At 35.4% G+C, this 22,286-nt stretch overlaps 1 protein-coding gene across 3 annotated transcripts in view; it reads right to left on the bottom strand.

Moving 5' to 3' along the window:
- Positions 1 to 22,286, bottom strand: part of LOC120769547 (protein sax-3) — a 289,146-nt gene that overhangs the window by 154,946 nt on the left and 111,914 nt on the right. The window lies entirely within an intron of this gene.

Raw genomic sequence — 22,286 nt, forward strand, 5'->3', positions numbered from 1 at the left:
TGCTAAAAATCTTACAATTAAAATGACATACACTGTTGCCACTTTTCAATCAAAATAAATGACATTAGTATAAGGCGAAACAAATTCGGAAAATTCCTACACATATCAAAATAGACAATAATCATATAGTACTGACTAAGAAGTCTTTCAGAAGATCATATTACCTGCCGACATATAGCGGTAGTTGGAAATTAACACTTACATATGTACATGTGTACAAACCTTTACTGATGTGTCAAACTGGCAATGCGATTAGGCTATATATAGATATACACATATATATATATTTGTGTGTGTGTATATATCTCATATGACAACAACACAGTTATTGCCTTTTACTCGTAAAACTAAAACAAAATCCACACAAAACGCAAAGAAACGAGTCTTTCAAATCGCTCACTTGCAAAGGATATGTGAGCAAACTGGTAGCGAGGAGCCAAGAATAAAGAAGAAGCTGCAGTTGATGTCAAATACTCTAGCAACCGTGCTGCAAACGCGTACATTGTATGCACATAGCTACCTATCGAAACACACCTGCCTCAGTTCAGCCACATAACCAAAAAACCAGCTCTAGTCCGCCACCATGTCTACATTGCCTACCTGCCTCAACGTTTTCCTGTTTCGCTTCCTTTATTGCCACTATCACTGAAGCATAGATGTGCATATATGTATGTACATATACTTGTATTGTTGTTTGGCCGTGTCAAAGGTTCAGCTGACTTTTCGTTGTCTTCGTTTTTTTGGTATCATCATCACCGCCATTTACTTATTACGGTCTTAAACTATGCTTATACCTTCCATATCCTCCCCTGCCGTTGCAGTGCGTGTAATTTCGTGTATGCCACGCATATATGTGTGTGAGTGTTGGTTAGTGTGCACACTTATAATTCTAGACAGCTTTGCGCATGCGTGAAATGTTTTCTTTACTTTGCCATCAATTGCCCTCCTACTCGATTTTTCATTCACTTGCTGCCTTTATGTACTATCTAGCATTTTCGAATTTTACACACGCCGCGTCAAAGAATCGACGAAATTGACGACTTTTTTCGGTTAGGCATAACAATTACCTCGCTCTTTATACAGTTGGTGTAATCTTTACATTTTTTTATATTTTTTTTTTTTTGGTAATTTGTACTATCGAGTGTTCATTACATTTATCGCTTAGAATTCAACTCAATATCATCAATATCGTCTGCTTTGTATTTAGCTTGCTTGGTGAGAACAAAATCAGAGAGTGACCTGTGGGCATTTGTGTAGAGACATTCGTTTTTCATTCTTCTTTCTATCGACTATCTGTTGCTGCCTCTTCAAACACTCATTAATAAACCCTGCACTCAGTAAAAACTACTGACAAACCAACAAGTTTTTGAACTTATTTTCAATTTTTCTTAATTTTTTTTTTGTCACAAAATCCCTTCACTCTTGAGTGTGTCTTTACAGAAAACCTTATTTACTAGCTGTGATAAGATTTGAAGTGGAAAGAAAAGTGAAAAGTGTTAAGCCATTATGCTTAGCGTGATTTATGCTTATTACTAAGAAGGTTTCAACCATATCTAAATTTAAAAAAAAGCCTAAAAATACTTTAATCCTAATTGTATGATGCTTATAAGAAATCAGAAGTAATTATGACCCGCTTAGAAAAGTTATATTTTTAAATGTTAACTATTTCTATCTTGAAGACAAGCTTTTGAGAAAAGCTCGAAGTTGAAATCTTAATTTTAGAATATTTTTTAATACAATACGTCATGATAGCTTATACCATTATTTTTGATATGAAAACAAACTTTACCTCGAAAGCTTCGAAAATTAAAGCTCAGTCTTCTGAACTTTTTTATTTTATTACACCGTGAAAGCTTAGCGAATGAACAAGTTTTTCTTATAAGTTATTTAAAATTACTTTACTTACTTTAAAATCTTTAATGTTTAAAAATTTCGGGAAACATATAATTATTGTATTAGTAAGCGAGTCAAAGCTTCTAGAGTGCTGAATCGAACAAGCAACTAAAGGCTGTAATCAAGATAGAATAACAAGCGGTTATACAACTTCAATGTGCTAACCACATACTTTCCTTTGATGTATTTAATTATAGAAACCTCTTCTGGTTTTTTCAAATGAATTGTTTTCTACAAGGGATCACGTAAATAAGTATTAAGCAAACTAAGACTGATGTTAGTAAAATCTTTAATAGGTAATCAAGGGAGCTTTTTAACACTAATGAAAGTTTTTTTCACGCAATTGCGCTTTTAAAAACTTTTGGAGCTTTCAAAATTTTTAATAGGTAATCAAGGCAACCCTTTTAATACTTAAGAAAGCTTTTTTTGACTAATTGCACTTTTACGAGCTTTTTGAGCCTTCATCACTATAATGCAAGAGGCAAGATTTAGAAAACGGGAAGCTTTAAACTTGATATCTAGACTTGTTAAGTTTTGCAAATAAAAAAAACTCGAGAAATAAGCTTTCACTACCTAAAAAATATAAATTTTATTATAAAAATCAAACATTAAACGATAACTAAATAATATTCTAGAAATATGTATATCTATAAGGACTGTGGTTTAGAAAAGAGCTAAATCAAAAAATGTCTTCTAGCAAATGCAGATTTTTTACCCAATTGAGTTTTCAAGAGCTTCGGGAGCTTTTATCACGGGCCATAATTTAGCAAACAATATTTTTTTAAAATTGATTACTAGAAAAGTTAAAGTTTTGTAACTTAAAAAAGCTCGAGAAATAAGCTTTTAAAAATTAAAAAAAAAAAAAAAAAATAAATAAATAAACGATCAAATATAGACACATTACACTATCTGAGATTCCAGAAATATATCTTTAAGGGCTGTGAGTTCAGAAATAACCTTCTCTCACAATAGGGTTTTTAGAGCTTTTGGAGCTTTCATCGCTATAACAAAAGTGGCAAAGTTAAGCAAGCAAAAATTTTTAAAATTAATTTTTAGAAAAGTTAAATTTTTGCAAATGAAAAAAGCTCGAGAACCAAGCTTTCAGTAAAAATATAATTTTAATGAAATTAAAAAATTTAACGAAATAAAAATTGAAAAAATTAAAGCATTATAAAATAAAATATAAATATATTATATGATACTAGCTCTTATTCCAGAAGTATAGTATATCTTAAAGGGCTTTGATTTAAGAAAAGAACTGAAATCTGAAGAATCCTATTGTTCTCATGTAAATTTGAATATAAAGAAATTCGAAGATGTGCGCTGAGTCTAAACTAAAAGGTTAAGTGAATATGAAAGCGTTAAGTAAGTTGTTAGTACAAATAAAATCTCCAGTGTCAGCGGTACCAATAAACCTCAGAAATATTACAAAAATAAATTCTTGTCACATATTACTTATTCCACAGTTGCGCTTGTATTCTGAGGCCCGATGACAGATGCAACTATAATTTTCATATAAAATTTTTAAACTTTTTCATATAATTTCCCACAAGTACTGACATCCGTAGATAAAATAAACATACATAAGTACAATATAAGAATTTGTGTGTTAACTTTATGTATATTTAAATATAAATTTGAACACACACTCTCTCTTTCCCTCTCTCCCTCTCGGCACAAAACAATAACACAGCATAATTTAGCCTAGCAGCAGGGCTTATTTTAATCCACTTAAAATTGTGCGTTGTATTTCTATGCGAGTTTTTTTTGTCACGATTTGTCAACGCATTTACAATTTTCCATAGCTTTCGGTTTAACAATAATACTTCACCATAAAAGAGTGATAAAGTGCATAAATCGTGATTAAATTGGCATACAAATTGGTTTGTTGAAAGAAAAAGCTAATTTTTTCCATAATGGAAAACAAGAAAAATAGGTCAGAATAATGGGTTTTTAATGGAACTGAGCATTGAGTGTTGGCATAAATTGTGGTGTGAAATGAAAAGACGCTTTCACTATGAAAAATCATAAAATTTTGTAAAATAGTCTTTTAATACAGACGATAAATAAGTTGTACCAACAGCGCCTATTATAAGTTCATAAATGCATATGTGACTCGATAAAGATATCTCCATAACAAAATGACAGGTTACCATGTAATAATGGCAATAAAGCGTTTTGTCTGGTTTGTAGAGTGTTTAGACTTAACTGTTGTGTTAGTGACTTTTTGGATTGGAATTTCTAACTAACATAAATTTTTGGTAACTTAATTTTTCAGAAAAGATTGAATAAAAGCTCTTTCCAGTTTTGGATAATCGCATTTTATAGACTTCCGTTGTTCTCAGAAGTATTGGAACTAAGAAGGGGAGCAATTCCTAACTTCATATGAGCTACTAAAGGCTTTCCAACTCAACCGAATCGACGTCGAACAGCACTACTTAGTGCTGGGGTCCACGATCAGACATATGGCCCCAATGTTATCTAATATTTTTTTGTGGAAAATATTCAGAAGATTATGTTATAAGGGGGTTAAATAGACTTGCAATGACTGTAAGTATAAAGCCTCTAGACTTCTTCAGTTCTAAAAATCCTCAACGTCAGGCCAGCATGCCTTGACTATGACTAAAATCGAACTGCAGTTCTTAATGAAGGACCTAAATGAGTACAAAATAATATATCATTTGTGATGCACTACGGATCACATCCAACGCCTTCCTGTATATAGTATTATACCTGACATACCCGAAAAGTTCATGACTGCGAAAGCTGCACTCAGTCTCTGAGAATCTGGGTACTTAGATGCCTCCGAATCTGAGAATTCTGAAATACTTCCACATTTTGATTTCATTACAAAATACTTGGCTTATCGGATCGCCGAATCCAGCTTTGCTGCTCACATACCTTCAAGGGCGACATAGGAGGAAAAGACTCGCTGGAGAAGAGTGTGAGTGGGCTTTTTTACGGATGAATCAAAGTTTTCTTGGTTGAAGGAGGAGTATACTTTCGGAAACTTTTCATCAGCTTCAGTTTTGAGGACCACTGCAGCGTCTTCCAAGCTGAAGTGGCTGCCATAAAGGTAACAGTGGATCTACTGCTACGAAGCTTGGCCTCAGTGGTTAGTATCCGGAGGACAGTGATAATAAGTTTGAGTTCGCTGACTTCGCCTTCAACTCTAGGTTGTCTAGTCTCCTTATCTAGAGCATCGAGTTCTTTATGATTACACTACTTTGGCCACTACAGCGGTATTGCAGGAAACTGTAAGCCTGATGAGCTCGCTTAGACAGGTACTTCAGGCTCAATAACTGCGGAATGGTAACGAGTAAAAACTCCGTTGGCAGCTTGTGGTTCACTCCTGGACTGTTGAGCTTCAGACCATCTCAGCAAGCGTCGGTTAACTACCAGAAACTTTGCGGTCGCGAGATTTTTCTGGCCCGGATTAAATCGGAAGAGGTCTAGGGAACTCTTCGCTTCCACAATGTTCACCTTTCAATGATTGTAGGAGCCCTAACTGAACACTGTCCAATCGGAGTTCATACATCGAACATCTTACCGGAGCCAGTAGCATCAACTATTTGGAGGGAAATAAGATGGAATCATCTCAACACTTTCTTTTCAAATGTCTCATTTTTGCCAGACCAAGGCAAAAACAACTCGGATCTTATACAAGTCCAAGTGAAATGACGAAAATAGAGTAGAACACCTAACGAGATTTGTGATATGTTCAGGGCTTTGCCGACAGCAATTCCATTTACATCCGTTCTTCTCGTCTGGATAGTAAGGATGGACGTTAATAGATACAAATAGATGGCCCAGAGGCAGATGTGTTACAATTTGGCTAATTTATACTATAGTAATGTATATAAGATGTTTAAGTTTTAACTCAGAACCGATATACGAGTACCAGCAATACCAGAACACATGATTCTCATGGTACAAAATATATTATGTGGAAAAGGGCAAATTAACTTAAGTTATTTTACCTTCGAATCATTTCTCTCACGAGTAGAAACGTGAGCTACTAGAAAACACGAAAACAAAGTAATTATCATATCAGCAGTCTCAAGAGATGACATTTTAATCCTCAATTGAGACTTTATACCAACACAAACAGATATACATACATTCATGTTGAAGCTCTCCACACTCGCCAACTTTAACCCTTATCTACGGCGAACAAGCAATCGAAAACGCTTAAAAATAAAAGTCAAAATTTTGCACGATTAAGAGCTTGAAAAAGCATTTATTGAAAAAGCACGAAAACTCAAGTGGCAGACAACAGACAAGAGCGAAAGCATGACCTTTCTGTAAAGTAAATATAGAAGTGGTATGGCATGAGAGCAGACCGAGAATTGGCGTGTGTTTTCGAAGCTGACAATGATTACCAACTCAACCCTAAATATAGGCAACGTTCACGATTTTTAATCGAGAAATACAAAACATATAAAAACGTTGCCTACATCTAGGCAAATAGTGAAAATTTTATAAATGGAAAATCACAGATAGTTTTATACGCAAAAGTGCTGTTCTTTATATAGCAAGCTGCTCACTTCAAGTCACTGAGGTATTTCTGTCACTAATTTTCAACTTTTATTTTTTTTCCGCATGCCACATTATTGGCACACGCTGAATTTGTCATGCAACACCCACTTTGTTGCACAATTAGCATATGTTGTGTAGGAGATGATGCGAATAAAACAACACTTTCATTGTAAACCTGTCAACTGTTGATGTTGCTGTAGCCAGCCAAGCATTGTTGCAACGTTTTTGCGGTGTGTCATGTGTTGAATGAACGTTGTGTACGCAACTGATTTGCACAAGCTGGCTTTCAAAGTGAGCTTACTCATCTGCGATGCGTGTATGAACACATATTTAGTTACATATTTGTCGTCGCACTTTTATTACATACTGTGTAGGTGCATGCAACACGCCTATTTATTGGATGCGTGGCTAATTTTTAACGCACGCAGTTTCTCTTTTGATTTTGGTTTTTGCTTTCGTGCAAACTTGGTAAATAAGCGGGTGTAAGGGTTCAGGGCAGAACTTCAAATGAAAGCTAGACCCGACTGCACGTAAAAATATTACATAAAAGAAGGGGTTTCTATTCCCGAGCATTTGAGTAGTGTTTAACGATGGATGAGGTTAGTGAAAAGAACCAAAATTGACAAATTTTAAAGCATTTTTCCTCGACTAAGGGCTTGGAGCGTCATTAGTTAGATTGTTGGACAGTTTCGACTTCGTAACAGGTTGAAAAGTCTCCGGTTTTGCTTCAGCATCCACCAAATTCACAAGATCTGGTCCACTGCGACTATTTCGTTGTCTCAGATCTCAAAAGGTTGCTCTTTGAGAAGAAATTGTTGTCGAATGAAGAGGAACTAAGACCCATTTGAAGCAAAGGACAAATCGTACTACAAAAATGGTATCGAAAAGTTGGAGGGTCGCAATAGTCAGTGAATCACACTTGTAGGGAGCTATGTTGAATAAAAAAAGAACAAATTTGCCAAATCTAGTTACTATGTAGGTCAGAGATTTTTCAATTAACCTGCTATTCATAAATCCACGCCTCGTGAACATTAATGATGCCTTTGATAAATCGAGGGATCTGAGCTACGATCTCAAGCATATTTTTTGTGATCTCCATTCGACGTCGTTTTAGTAAAGGAAACTGGTCTTTTTGTACGAGTCTGGAATTGACAAATTTCATACCCAAAACATTAACCAAAATGTGTTGAATCCAACCATAAGCGATGTTGAGATCCTCTGCTATCTTCTTTTATACCATTAAGATAATTTTTAATCACTGTTTCTTTAACTTGTTTGATGTAATCATCTTTAAAAGAGGTGGATAACCTATTGCGAAAGGCAAAAGTTTGTAAAAATCTAGGAAAATTTGTTTAGTAATTCCGTTTGTACGTGCCATGGATCAATCCGGCTCAAATTTAATAAGATGGTATATAGACTGATTATCCTAATCAGACCAATGAACCAAAATCCATGATCCGTGAACTCGGCTTAAGCGGTGCCTCGAAGTGGAACATAGTGCCTTAAACTTGTAAATTAGTATGGTTTCGTTAAAATAAGATCGATCGTCGTGCTCAAACCGATATCCAAGAGGCACCGCTTAGCCGAGTTCACGGATCATGGATTTCGGTTTGAGCACGACGATCGACATTCTTTCTGGTCGTAAAACCATACTGATTTATAAGATACTATGAAATTCCAGTATTAGAAGTAGTTCGCTCTATTCTGAAAAAATACAGCTGTACAGCTTATAGATTATCGCACCAACCAATAGAGTATCAACCCAGAGCGAGGGTGAGTACTTTTGTTGGCAATTTAAAGGTTATGTTAAAAATTTGTTAAAAAATTAACACATTCAAAACTGCCTGTCGATTGGCTTAATTTCTTTTTAATTCTATATTAATCACCACCGCCGATCGAAACAGCAAAAACAACAACAACAACAGCAATTAATGAAACCGACAAGCAACCAAACGTACTTACAAACCCACTAACAGAAGTAAAATAACAATGAAGAAATTAACGAAAATGAATTTCGACGGAAATTTTACGGAGGCGTTAATAATAACAGCGGGCGGTCCAATGAAACCGCATACACACACACACACAAGCGCTTGTGTGAAATCAGCGAGTGTTGAAATATATTTGGCTGATGAACGTTTGGTCGGACGCGGCGGCTGCTTGGTCGCGCATGCGCTTATCGGCGTCGAACAATCAAGGCGATTCAGAAGCGTCACCCGAAAACAACAACAATAAAATATACCCACAAAACCACATTAAATCAAGCAACTACAACAAACAACTAACAAATTAAAGTGCGTCAGACGAGAGTCGAAGACCGATCGTAAGTATATAGTATTCGGCGAGGCGTTAATGGTGCAACGCATTGTTGCACAGTGGCCTTAATGGTTGTACAGTGAGGCAAAATTTTCAAAAGGGATGTGTTTTTTCAATATGTAGAAAAAATGTGTAGAAAAAACGTCGGAAACTGTAGGATGTGGTCTGACGGTACTAAATTGTAAGAAATATCCATCTTCGTTTCTAGGAGCCCGAGTGTAAGGTTGAGTTGGATTAGTCTGATTGCCTAAACAGCCACGCATAGAACAGTTTTGAGTGAGGAGTAGTCACCCTTGACGGGAAGGTCAATAGACTCTGTGGCCTTACCAACGATACTTCTTCCAATGTTTTATACCATGGTGCCATCAAATGCTTAAAGCGTTATCTTGTCCATACAGGATAAGATACTCCATTGTTTTCGTGGAGCCTTGCTCTTGACATTTCCTGCAGTCTTTTCGATCTATCAGCCCCAATCTGCAAATTTTCCATTTCTTTCCATCGTCGTATAGACAATGTTTGGATTTTCCTGCGTTGATCACGTTTTCGGGTATCAGCCGTACCCCACTATGGGCAATCTCACTACCCTCGATGCTTTACCACGGCCATTGCTAATGAGGTATCTGAAGGTATAAACGCTAGGGGTGGAGGCTCCCGAATCTAAGACTCGAAATAGAGAACGACAAAAGAACAAAGCAGACCAGGATATCGGTCTAAACGTCGGTGGGAGACGAGGTTGTACCACCGGCGGGCACAGCAATCGTAAATGCTCTCCTGTGCAGGCGACCGAAGGTCTCCGAAGAAGCCGATCAAGGAGAGGTTGAATCCTAAAGCGAGATACAAGGCGGCGGAACATGCAACCGTCTCGAAGGCAAGTCCATTCTGAAGGAAGAAGAGGTGAAACGGCTCTTCAGCTTGAGAGGAAGTGAAGAACGGCCAGGCACACTTCGCCAATCGAATTCAGGCGTCCTTCAAAATGAGGAAGTGTAAAGTCGCAGTCGGGAAACTAAACGTCAAGCACGCGGACGACAAACCGACAGCGTCCAAGGCAGCGGCGACGGCCAATGAGATTGCGAAACGGCATTTGACTGTTGCGCTCATAGACCGTAGTAACCCGCTGAGACAAATGATATAAATCTCACCAAACGAAATCCAATTGAACCCACTGTCCATATAAGCAATTATATTTGTGAGCTGCAGTGGCACCTAAAATAAATTGAGGATGTTATTTTGAAATTTCGCCGTTGTTGTTGTTGTTGCATTGCTACGACCGATTTTGATGAACGTTGACGGTGGCACTACCATTAACGCTACACGCTCACTTGGTGTCAATGTCAACAGCAACGGTTTCACTATCACATCGCCAGGCGGCGATAATATCGGAGAGCCCGTGGCGGTGGCGAACTCGAACGCGAACTTGATGTCGCTGTCGATGTCGATCGCCATCAACCATCCATCCAGCCGACACTTCACGCCTTTGATTGCTTTAATTACAAGTTAGTGCGGTGCTGTTGTCATTGTTGTTGTGCTACATATGTTTTTACTTGTGTTGCGCGTTGCAAGCGGCGAAGAAACAAATTGTGCGCCACTAAGCTATCGTTAATTTTCCGTTGAATGCGCGACGAAGCTGAAAATTCGCAGGAATTGTGGAATGACCCAGCGGCCAGTGTGGGCAACAATTACTAAAGTAATACGTGTGTATGTATGTATGAGTTTGTGGCGTTTTATATGAAGTTTTGACTTATGTACATACATGCATATACATATGTATACCTACGAGTGCGCATGTGGCAGCAATGACAAGTCGACTAATTGAAATCGAACCTAAATAAACAAAATGAAAACACGTGCTGACATTGACATTGCAACGTGCTATTGAGCGACTCGTACAACTTGTGGCATGCCGCATGGCTTATGACTAGTCATCGTAGAACATTTAAAAAACAAAATTTCGTTGTTTGAGTTAATAAAAGCGCGGCTTTTTGGCCAAATTGCTGAGCCATGGTTTCAATGGTGTCTACTTAGCGGCATATATACACACATACATGCACTAATGTGGATAATTCTTTATGTAAGTACGCATCAGGCAAGCAAACAGGCTTTTTGGGCTCAGCAAATGTCAACTTTGTACAATTTTTTCCTTCTAAAAACGGCAACACATGAAACTAAGCCCAACAACATATACATACACACATGCACATATACACGTACTATATATATATCTACATATAAATATATACATATACATATATATATTTGTCATACGCATGTGTCATCTCCTGCCCAACCCATTGTGAGTGGGTCGCAAGCTGTCGAAGTTGCCAGTCAGTCCTGCCACGCAGCCACACAGGCACCAGCAACAATTCCCCCGCCTTTGCACCTCTGCTCTTGCCTTACCACTGGTGATATGACACCTAAGTTAAATGCTCTGCTGTCAGACAGGTACAAATATTGGGTGTGCCCCGTAACTGCATATTATTGTTGGGTGTACATCTGCTGCTCGCTTCATGCAACGTGTTACAATGTCGTGTTGCTGTTGTTTTTATTGTGTATGATGTGGCCTGCTGTCATTATAATTGATTTTTATTGTTTATTGCTCGTAATGTTACAATTTCACTTAAGTACATCAAAGCATATGTGAGCTTATATACACACCAACAAACATACGTAAAGAAATACAACTCTGCTCTAAGGCAAATGACTTCTATAACCGAGCCCATTGTGTTTCATACTGTCTATTATGATCTGACTGAGTTAACGGTTATATATGTATGTGTACTTGGCAGTGGTCTTTGCAGCTTTTCCAAGTTATTGGTTGAGCTTTCTCTCCTTTTCCAATCTTAACTTTCGATAAAATAGAGGCGGAGTTGTAGGTTTATCCATTCCCGACTAGCAAAAAATATTTTTCACTTCTAAAGCCAGATACGTGGACTCATCCATGAACCACAGTGTATATAGTTTGTAGTGATCTTTTGTGCGGTCACTTCGTATTAACAATTTCGAAGCTTCACTGAATTCGTAGACTTCTTAGCGGTTTAAGTCCAGAACCGCTGTCGGGCTTTTACCAACTCTCACAATAAAAAAAATACAACGGGTTTACACAGGGTCAACCAAGAATACCGACAGGAAGTTAAAATGAATTTCGAACCTCGAGGTAATTAGGGAAAATTTTGTTCATTGACAAAGCCATTAAGCCAGAGATGGGCCTCATATGAGATGATTTTTCGTTGAATGTGAATTTTTCGGAGTAATTTCGGTGAATTTGCGTAATAATCTTGGACAATTGCCAATATATGTACCAAGGAGAAACGTGACATGATGAAATGGCGAACCTTACTGAAAGAACTGACAAAACTGTACACAAATCTTTGAACAAACATGATCGAAACGAGCTGTCAGAATCACCACATCCCTATCCGTTTACGCATTATCTGGTCAAGAGCTGCCTAACAGAAATATCATGAAATGAAATGAAATTAATCACGTTCGAAGAAAGATTTTCTTTCAAATCTTTTTCTGTTTTCTAAACTAAATATTACCATAAAACATCTTACAAGGCATAGGTCATTTTACCGTCCAGCAAATTCTATGGAATACGATGATTTCAAAGGCCTTGTTATCAAACCAAATATGATAAAATGAGATTCACTCTCTCAAGTATATACGGAGCCATCAAAAATGTCGTCAGCACCAGTGATGACATAACGAATCAATGATGACAGTAAACAACTCGGTTAAGGTTCTCTCGTCTCACAACTGTCTCTTCGTTAATTTAAAACAGTTCAGTGTGTAATATCTGAGTTGTAGTGAGTAATAATCATTGATGAGGCTGAGACACAGAAAAAAGCGAAATTACCAACAACAATATATGGAGCGTGATTCAGTGTCTTCGAAGTTCATATTTAATATACAGCGGTAAATTGTGAACTGGGCGTGAAAAAATTCAATATCAATTAGGGCTAATTATAGCAATGGTGGGTGTATAGCACTTAGATGTAGACTTGAAGTTTGTAATTATTGCTGCCGGAAATTTCTTAATATAAGTTCAAATGCACCGTTTGTACAATAAACAGTATCAGTGGAGAGGAACCCACAAAACTCTTATGAGAAAATAAGAACCTCGAACACTCCGCTGCTGACCAGTCTCTACAATAATACTACACTTGTATGTTGATTACATTCTATGTTTCGGGATTTTACTACCCTAGCAAACTGGTAACACTGAACTTTTTCCGCAAAGTTTGACATTTTTAATGCTATACGTACTCAGAACGTTTTGACGTACGAGCGCTATTTCAGTTGTTTACAGTAACTTAAAATATTCATCTTGTCCAAAAATGGAATTAACCATTAAGATATACAATTATTTTAAATGTATGCGAGTTGCTTGTCTGAATCGCCACTCAATAAGTGTTTGTGACTAGAATTCGACTTTAATTATTAATAATTGTCTTGAGGGAGTTAGTTACCAGTTATGGAATATATTTGCTCTGTTCTTAAACTGAAACTGTCAGATTTTAAACCCAGTCCCGCCTAAGAAATGCTAACTAACTCAAAAACTGGAGAATGACTGGGCAAAATAGTAAAGTTAGAAGATTTGAAGAAACCAAAAGATGAAACAAATTTTAGGAAAAAAAGTAAGTATCTACATATATTTAGAATTGGAAAAAAATTAAAATTTAACTTTTCATTTGAGGAAATATCTTTACCGAATTTGAGAGGGGTTATTGACCAAGGCAATGATTCAATCTCCGAAGAAATTATTCAGATGGAGTTAATATAGGTTTATTATACTTAGCTGTCAATAAAAAAATACCGATCAAAGCTCTTGTAAAGAATCGTTTGTATTTGTAAAGGGTATTAATGCTACCGAAATATAGTAAACATCTTTTTGCTTTGGTTAGTGTCGTTGATTTATCGTAGTTTCAGAAATATTCTGTATAGTTAGAATTATAAATTTCGTTTTTGTTAAAAATATGCCTTGCAATACTAACGTTACATAATAATTATGGTAATACAACTCTTCCGTATTTTTATTTTGTAATTTAGCTAGTCCCCATCTGAAACCAAATACAATTTTTAAGAGAGCCCTAACTAACTTTCTGCTTTCATAAATATTTGCATGCGATATTTATTTTTACAGTTAGCTGCGAAAATATTTACATATTTCCAATGTAAGTGCGTTGTAAATTTGTTGTCGAAAAATGTGCAAATGTAAACATAATATCAACTAACTGCACTACACTACTACTACTTTATACACTCATATATACATACTTATATAATTACTGCAGCGGTGGCTTAGTGCATTGGTAGCTGTGAATATCATTATACATACATATTTATGGATTTTGCAGTCCACTTTGCGGTATTAATGTAAACATTTTAATTAGACAAATTTCATATTTTATCACATGTATTCGAAAAATTTCGAAGCCTGCATATGTGTGTGTGCGTGAGCATTTTTCGCTTAATGAAAGCAAAACATATCCATTACAGAGATAATAAATAGCGCATAATAAATCTCAAAATTAACGGTCATAATTAATTATTGAAAAATTTTGTTTATTTTAATAAGCGAAAAACCACTTTGTGGCCTTTCATGTGGGCGAAATTACTTTTCGGTACAAATTAAACATTTCCGATAAAGCAAAAATTTTGAAAAAAAAAAATTTCTAAAAAGAAAATAAAAGTAAAACAAATGTTTATGAAACATTTTTATATGAACGAGCAGATTTTAAAATTGTTTTATATTTTGAAAAAAGCTGCAATCATAACAAAATTAATGAATATAAAAATATTAAATTTTGAATTGCAATATTTTTGGAATTTACTGACTTAAATTTAAAACATTTAAACGAAAAATTTGTACAGAAATTCTTTTTCCCAATTTGGAATAAAAAAACTTTCGAAAATAAATTTTATAAATTTTCTAAAAATTTCAAAAATGTGTTTTCTAAAATTTTTTAAGTAATTAAAATTATTCCTTTGTTCTAATCACTAAAGCCTTCATTCAAAATTAATAATTTCTAAAGACTTTTCCAACGAACTTTTCAAATAGCAATATTTTTTAAATTTAATAATACATACATACATATATGAAAATTAATCAAAATTTTCTTTTAAAAATATTTTTTCTAAATTTTTTTGATTTCTTCAGATTAAGTGTTTTAATCACTGTTTGAAAATTTTAATTTCGAAATTTACTTAAAAAAAAAAATCTACCAAAAATTTTACAGAAATATTTTTTCCGTACCGTTGTTCTAAAAACTCTCGAAAATATATTTTCCACAATTTTTAATATACATATATATGTATTATAAAATTTTTTGTTTCGAAAAATTATCGAAAACGAATGTTTTTTTCTCCTCTCTAATCCCAAAAACCTTTTGTAAAAATTTCTACTTTTTACAAAATTTTCTAAATAACTTCTTAAATAGCAGTAGGTTTGGAATTTACTTGGTAAAATTAAAAAAAAAAAATCGTTCGAAAATTTTATAGAGAAAAATTATTTTCACATTTTCAATGAAAAACATTTTCAAAAATATATTTTCTACAATTTTTGGTTTTACGAAAGCAAATTTTTCATCTTTTAATTTTTCGAAAATGTATTCTCCATAACTTTTTCAATTTTTCGAAAACATATTTTCTAAATTCTTTTCATTTTTCGAAAATATATAATATTTCCACTGTTTTTTAATTTTTGAGAATATATTTTCTTAACACTTTTTATTTGCGCCCTGTTGCTGTCCAGTTATTATCACCACCATGTATTTGTTCAACCGTCACCATTGAATCATTTTTTCGATAATATATTTTTGACAATTTATTTTTCAAAAATTTATTTCTACAAATTTATAATTATTTAATAAATTTCATTAATAATTTGGAAATTGTAGCGAACTTTTGAAAATATATTTCCTAACATTTTTAAAATTTTCAAAAATATTTTTTCCAAATTTTCGAACATTTTGAATATATTCTTTCTATAATGTTTTAATTTTTTGAAAATACGTTTTTAATTTTTCGAAAATTCATTTTTCATAATTTTATTTATAATTTTTCTATAGTTTAATTTAAATTTTTCGAAAATATATTTTCTACAATTTTTTAAACATCTACAAATGTTTTTCGATTATTTCTCCATTCTAATCACAAAAACCTCTTCGAAAAATTTATATTTTTTAAAGAGTTTTCTAAAGAACTCTGATACATTCAGCTTTCTCTCACGTTCTAACGTTTCAGAAATATTTTTTTTTTTCAGAATGTTAATTTTTTTTATTTTTTGAAAACATATTTTCTATTTTCTCAAATTTTTCGAAAATATATTTTGTAGAATTTTTTCCATTCTAATCACAAAAACCTTCATTAAAAATTCGTATTTTTTTAAATAAGTTTTGGACCGCTGGCTGACACTCCCAGCTGTCTCTCGCGCCCTGTCACTGTCCTGTCATTGTCACCATGGCAGGCTGATTGGTGTAACGAATCCCCGCATATGCCCTACTTTTCCCACACAATCTGTCAATATATACGTAAGTATATACATATATATGTGTGTGCGCCTTGTGTGTCCTTTGCGGTAACTCATTTTATTTTCCCGCCGAAATCCTTGACAAATCGCTGTTTGGTTACGCTCCATTGATATTGAGTACAAAACCGAATTATGAAACCATAAAATGCATTTACCCATTTAATTTAGAAGTGTGTGGTATTTATTTTTAAATATTATGTATACATATGTATTGGTGAAGAATTTCTTAGATGTTTGAAGTGGAGTAGGGTTGTCCGTTGACTGAATTTTTTTTTTAATAATATAAACTTGAAAGTTTTCCAGAAGTCTCGAGGAGTTATCAAAAGTATAAGTGACATATCCTTAACCTGAATTATGGAGTGGGTCTCCCAAGTGTGGAAAATAGGCAATCTTGATGCACCTCAACTCTGTTTTTAGAAGCCTAAGAACGAAATCTGAGATTCGAAGGAGCTATCTTACCTAAAATAAACAAGCAAGAGAATAAGAAAGAAGAGCAAGGAGAAGTAAGTTCTCTTATAAGAGGTATATAAAGAAATGGAGAAAAGAAGTTAGAAAACTTTGAAGAGATTTCACTATCAATAATATAAAAAAGTCGGAGAAGATTTTTCCGAAAGACTTCTTACACATGATTTTGGATCTCATATACTCGGTAAGTCACTACAATCCAAGACTTATTAAGGGAATTGAAAATAAGCTTGGATTAAGGATTAGCTCAATATTTTATAAATTTTTTATCAAACATGGCAACCCTGCCCGCACACAAAAACCGAAAAAATTTTCAGAAATAATTTATAAAACCACTCGAATTACAAACGGCGGAAAAAACCAAGCATGGCTCCTCAAACCAAAACTATTTTTAGGCTCAGCGACATAGAGCGTGACGAGAACACAATGCCAACCAACATACAAAACGCATGCGCAACATAAACGAGTCCTTCTGGGCACACATAAACGCGAAGCCTTTGTCCGGCTAGCTTGTTATTGCTTTTCGTCGAATACTCCTTGCCTTTTGGTTCAAATTCAAATTTCCTACACAAATTATGTGGCATAAATTCACAAATTATCGGTTTATTGAGCATTTTAATTTCGCTAATCGGCTTCCAGCCGAACATACACTCACACACATACCAATAAAGTGCTAACAATTAGAGCGGTTATCGAGCGATCGCTTTGAAGACGCTCTACTTTACCTGTGCGCCAACCGCAAGAGCCGATCCTGCTTTCGTTGTTGTTGCAATTGGCGACTGCGGCATTTAGCACGTCGCGTTCACAACTAATTTCGCAGTCATTTTGGCGAGTTGCGCTGAGGGTTTCTGTTGTCTGAGCTTGCACGGAGTCAACTGGCGGCGGCATATTTTACTTCCTTTTGCTTTTGGCTGATCTTGTTCACGGTCTGTGGCGTTCTGGCGCTTGACTCGGTTCGCTTGTTATGTGAACTAGTTGTTGTTTGTGTTGTTGGTATTTTAACCATTTTTTAACGATCACAATTCTTCTTACTTTGTTTGTAGTCTCGATGTGCTTGTTGATATCTTACCTCTTTTGAGGATCGTTCCTTAACTTGCCACAGCGCCGACCTAGCCGTACATCCTTTTACTTAACGAATACACTCATATATTATTCTATTTTGGCTTGGACCCTTTCCGTTTACCCAATTATCGTTTAATATGCATTTTGCTATATATTTTTTAAAGCCAGTCTCAGTTCTCAGCGCGCTTCTCAGTTCGGTATGAACTCGCTTGTCTTGCGACTAACCTTATTTCGTTGTCTACGTGCCTTGCTGCCTTTTTGACCTGCCTAGCCTACTTGGTTTTTCCCTTCTTCATCTTGCGGTGGCAGTTTAGTTAACGTTTTCGTAATTCATTTAAGTCAAATTATGCGGTTCCATTTAGCTTTGATCTCAACTTGACTCAAAAGCGCGTTTTTGCGGTCTAGACGAACAAGTTAGTTATTTTTGTGCTTACTGAGTCGCGAACATATTTTTATTGGCTTAAATTTGCATTTAGGTCATGCCGAATATCATCGCCAATGTACTTAACTGGTTATTAAGCGACGTTTCAATTAATTTTTGCAATAATCATAAATATTATTAAATGCAAGGATATGTCGAAGATGAGAAAATCAGAAGTATTGGTAAAGAAGATACATAAATACATATGTATATGATGGAAGAGTAAAACGGAATAAGTAAATTCATAAATAAGGAAGAGCGAATTTTGAAATTTGCTTTGAAATACATATGTAAGTAGGAGTGAAATTCTAGTTCTTATTTGAAGTGAAAACTCTCCCCCTCTTCACAGTTATGTTAAAAACTCTTAACTAGAAACCAAGGTAAGGAACCTTGTTATCCATAATTTAACTAATTTGTGTCGAAACTATTCTGAACACAAAATCCATCTAAGCACGTAAATCTCATACTCCATTACGGCTTATAATAAAAGCCTTTGGTTTTTGTATTTTTCTCCTCAAAACACGAAACCGTTGAAAGTTTACTTTCTATTGATCTCTAATAGACTAGAGAATGGACAACAGTTTGATTTTCGAATACATAAAATGAAGAATACTATAGTGATACTCAGCTGACCTTAAAGAACCTAGAGGAAGAAACCGGAGAGATCAAACCAAGGTCTATCCCAAATTATGTTAGATATAATCGAATCCAACCGGATACCACGATATCATCATAGTTCAATCTGGTTCTATTCTGCTTTGCTTGGAAGAGCTTCGGATCGATCTTTAAAAGGCTAAAAAACTTTAGACAGAGAATCTGAATTCCGGCATTACTCTGAAAATATCTATTCAGACATAATGGAGATATATTTGGGTTGTTCTTTAGGCGACTTAAGAGCGTAAGTGGAGACTGCGTGTTGATTAAGTTTCATCAAGTTCGACCGGACTCCTAAGATAACGTCCGTGAAAGTTCAGCCCAGTTTTACATCGATTTACTTAGGTTATTTACGGATCGGTCTAAAAGAGATCCTAAGACAGATCTTGAATTGTTATCGACTTAATAAAGAGATACTTGGGTTGATATTGAAGAGACTTGAGCACGTAAGTGTAGACTTTGAATTGTGATAAAGTTTCATCAAATATTAACTCCAATTATTGGAAAGGTATTCGAGTTTACCTCTAAGTGGCAACAAAATGTAACCAGACACTTTAGACATAATCAAAATTCATCCGAACTCTATTCCGATATCGTAAGGAAATTAACAAATCTAAATGGCGAGAATTTGGATTAATTTTTATTAGACAAAGAAACGTAAACCGAGATTTTCAGCTTGATAAGATTTCGCCAAATTTAACCCCTATTTATGTTAAACATAATCCACTTAATTATGATAGACATTCATGTTTATTTTTAAGAAGTTAAAACAACAGTTAAAATCTCATCAACATAAAGCTCTTTTCCGATACACTTAAGAAATATACGGGTCTAAAAAGCTTAGCCAAACACCTTTAATTACATCAAAGCTCTGAAAATCTCAATAAACCGTTAAAGAAGATATATTTGAGTTGAATTTTAAGAGAGCAGAGACCTTTAGTTCTATCTTAAATTATTTTGGTCTTACTGGCATTGAGAAATGTTCTGGTTTATCACTAAAAAGTTAGAAAACATCACTTGAGGTGTGGGAAAGTTAAGAAATATGGAAGGATAGTTTCATACCATGTTCAGACTAGGGTTCTTTGCTAGAATAATGATCTGTTTTCGGCAACTATCTCGTAACTAATATTATGAAGATAGATTTTCCCAAGGAATATTTCTGATCTCTCGCTTCTCTCTGGTTACTGGGTCCCAACCAACCTCGGCTATTTCAAAATAAACTAGCTTCCCAGAAAAATTTTCCAATCATTAGCATATAATAGACAACTTCTCCAAAAATAGTGTTGGAAGTCCATAAAACTTCCTCAGTACTTTGAGTATATTGGAGAGTACTGATCTTTCAGAATGTTTCCTAGATAACCGGAGATTTAGTCACTGAGTTACTGCAAGGTTCCGCCAGGTTCTATCGCAATTTGTTTGTCCTATCCCAAATATGTTAGAAGATGTTGGTCTTGAAAACTGCTATACAAATCAATTTTTAAAAGGGAATAGTTAAACAGAGATCTTGAATTCTCTCAAAGCTCTAAAACGTTCTTTTCTAAAGTAGTAGAGAGATATTTGGTTTAATCTAGGGACTAGGACAATAAATGTAGACCTTTAGTTGCTGCAAAGTTCCATCAAGAAACGTACTATTCTGAACTATAAGAAAGTTATTTGGTTTGATCTCTAGAAACATAATCGGAGACCTTTAGTTGCTGCAAGGTTTCGGCACGTTCTTTCTCGATTTAGTTGAGTTGTATTAGTCCTACAGGTCTTGTAAAATATTAATAAATAACGTTGATTTATAAAAAGTGGCGGAAAACGTAGCTTGAGATCCTGAGAGAGATTCGCTTAAGTCGAGAAATATGGACAAATAGTACTGAACCGTTTGGAAGGATAGTTCTGAAACGTTCTTGGCAAATAAAAACATATGAGTTTCTCTAGTTATCACGGAGCTGATATTGCCACCATGGTTTTCCCCAAGTCATTTGTTTGAACCCTTTCCCTTTTTCTAACTAGTCATTGTTGTGGGCTCTTACGTAAAGATTTCTAATTTAATTTCATAGCAGAGCTAATTCCAATCATTAGCAAAAAAATATATCTCACGAGGCGATTCGAGCACACGGAAATGCAAAACTCCTCCAAAAATAGTGTTGCCATTCCATAAAGAATCCTCAGAGCTGCGAGTATGACGCACAGGCAACAAAAGTCAATAAAATATTAATGCAAAAGCAATATGCTTGTAAAACTTATTAATTAACAGCAACAAGCAGGCACCGTCGAAGCCGCAACGAGCTCCGCGCACACGGCAGCTGCCGCCTTGCCACATGGAATTCCATTAACACGCTCGCGTAAATCGATTAAATTGTAAAAATGGGCTCGTAAAATATTAAAATCATAACTGCTGCTTTAGAGGAAGGCAAAAATGGAGAAAAAAGAAAGAAAAACGCGCTTTCTTCAACAGAAATTTTTCATAGTTATTTGTACATAGTTTCAGGTTGAATGCGCATTGGCTACACCGATCGGCAACGGAACGCGGTTGGCCAAGTTCGGGAAGCCAAACACGGGTGTTGTTGTTTTTGCATTTTTTGTTGTTATTGTGGGACTGCCAATTTTATTACCCGCATAAAATGTAACAAAAGCAAAATGAAGTGGCAGAGAAACAACAACAAAGAAAAATAAATAATATCGGCGCTCATATACAAACGCGCTCGTGGGGCTTGTGGAGCTTGTGAATGGCAATTCGTGTGCGTTTGCGAACGCTTTTAAGTGTTTAAACGAAACAAACCAATTGTAAACGTAAGAAATTATCGAATAATAAATATGAGTTGAAGTACAAGTGAAAAAGTTCATCGTTAAAATCGCTGGCGCGGTGAATGGCGGTCGGCCGGGTCAGGCCAGGCGAAAAGTATAAGAAGCAGAAAAGAAGAAGAAGCAGAAAAGGAAGAAGAGCGGCAGCAGCAGCAACATAAGAAGAAGAAGCAGTAGCGACTAACCGCCAGCAGGCTAAGATCACTCTTTTGTTGCTGCCTCTCCACCTCCTCCGGCTCCTTCTTTCTTATAGCGTATGCACTCAAGCGCAACGGCAACAAATGAAGTGTGGCACAGCGCTGAAGCAAAGGAAATAAAAAAGCTGTATGTGTGTATGTGTGCATGTGAGAAATGTATGGCAAATAAATTTCTGCGTTTTGTATTCAAATAAAAGTTCATAAATCGGCATTAAATACGACGGCCAAGAAACCCTTTATTGGTCCATGAAGAATAAGAAGAAGAAGCAGCAGCAGCAGAAGTGGCGTTCCATTGTATCGATGAGCCAACAAAGCTGTGTATAAGCCATATGCATGTGCAAGTGTATTTGTAACTTTATAAACATTTGCGTGAAATATCTGTAGTTGCATTCCGTTGCACCTTGCGGCCCTAGGTCTTGCC

This window comes from Bactrocera tryoni, chromosome 2 (assembly GCF_016617805.1).
Source record: "Bactrocera tryoni isolate S06 chromosome 2, CSIRO_BtryS06_freeze2, whole genome shotgun sequence".
NCBI classification, from domain to species: Eukaryota; Metazoa; Arthropoda; class Insecta; order Diptera; family Tephritidae; genus Bactrocera; species Bactrocera tryoni.